General features: G+C 56.4%; 1 pseudogene; it reads right to left on the minus strand.

Moving 5' to 3' along the window:
* Nucleotides 1–656, minus strand: part of LOC102876223 — a 102848-nt pseudogene extending 102192 nt beyond the window's left edge.
* Nucleotides 657–1558: the final 902 nt, after the last annotated feature.

A 1558-nucleotide genomic window follows, 5' to 3' on the forward strand; every position in this document is an offset into this window, starting at 1 on the left:
GCCCCAGGCAGAGGGCCTTGACAGCTCACACTGAGCCGAGGGCCAAAGACAACCCACCCTAGGCAGAGGGCGGTGACAGCTCGCCCCGAGCCGAGGGCCGAAGACAGCCCATCCCGAGCAGGGAAACACCCCCCATGGGCTGGCTGGTACACTCCACTCTAATTGCCCCTACTCCATTCTGGTCCCCTCACCTGACCGAAGACTGTGTGGCCAGGGACAGCATCTCCAATTCCAGCACCACCACTTTTACCCACCCCCATAAGTGGTCATACTATAATTTGAAGTAGGTGTCACTGCCCTCTGCCTTTAAAAATGGCAAAGAGAACCTGAAAATTGTGAACAGGCTCCCCCCCAGGTCTAAAAATCTTTTGGCAGAAGCATTCAACAGATCAAAATATGTGGTTCATTTGGGGTGTCAGTCCTTTTGGACATGCTGCCACTGTTAAGTGTTATCAAGTAGACAATTCACAGTGACTTTAAACAATTCATTACATAGGTGATCATCTTCTCTGGTTTTCCAAGGAAACCCAAACCTGCAGGCAGTGGGACACACGTCCCAGGCACGGGCAACGGGGGGCGCGTGTCGTATCTTCCGTGCAGGAGGCCGGCGGGCACGCACCATCCACCAGCACAGATGACTGGCAGGCGCTTGCCATCTTCCAAGTGTCATCTCCCACACGGGCGGCTTGTGGGCACGTGCCATCTCATGCGCGGGCAGCCGGCAGGCACCATCCCCCAGTGCGGGCAGCCGTATGGGCGCACATCATTTTGCGCGCGGGTGACCTGCGGGCGCGCATCAACTCTCGGTGGGTGCAAGCCATCTCTTGGTGGGTGCACGTCATCTCTAGGCAGGCGGGCATCATGTCGTGCAGAGGCAGCCAGCGGGTGCACACCATCCCCCAGCGTAGGTGTCCTGCGGGCTCGCACCATCTGTGTGTGTGGGCAGGCGCCAGGCGCATGCCATCTCCCGCATGTCATCTCCCACATGGGTGGCTGGCGGTCGCACTTCATCTCACGCACGGGAGACCAGTGGCTGCCCTCTTCCCCTGCCGCCGCCATCTTGGCCCCAGGAATTCCCCCCAGAACAAGTCCACTTTGCTGCAGTGTGGCAACTCTGCTGCACCAGTCCTGGGGAGGCCCGATGCCCACTCTCTATCTTGGGTGAGGGATTCCATAGGTTCCGGCTGTGGGAGCTTCATGGAGCTGCGGCTGCACTGAGGCACAGTGCAGGCCCTGCAGGAAAGGGTTGGGAGCTGCTGCACTCACCCATTCTTCCTTGGGAATCCTTGAATTCCTGTTGGTGAGCCTCAATACTCACTGAAGACCAGCCATCAACTGTTTAACTGTTCAATTATCAATAAACAGAAGTCTGTAGAAGGCAATAGTGTCCCTGTTCCAAGTGGTCTGCTGCTCCCGCAGCTCACCACATTGTCTCTGCCTCCGCTGCCATCTTGGATCTCCCTCCCTCAGCATTTCTTAAGCTCAAGGAACTGAAGAACAAATTCAAACCTCGAGTTGCTATAATCAAGGATGCTTTAGACAGAATATTAAATGATCC

Source organism: Elephantulus edwardii, unplaced genomic scaffold (assembly GCF_000299155.1).
Source record: "Elephantulus edwardii isolate Elephantulus edwardi_28Jun2011 unplaced genomic scaffold, EleEdw1.0 scaffold00123, whole genome shotgun sequence".
In the NCBI taxonomy this organism is placed as follows: Eukaryota; Metazoa; Chordata; class Mammalia; order Macroscelidea; family Macroscelididae; genus Elephantulus; species Elephantulus edwardii.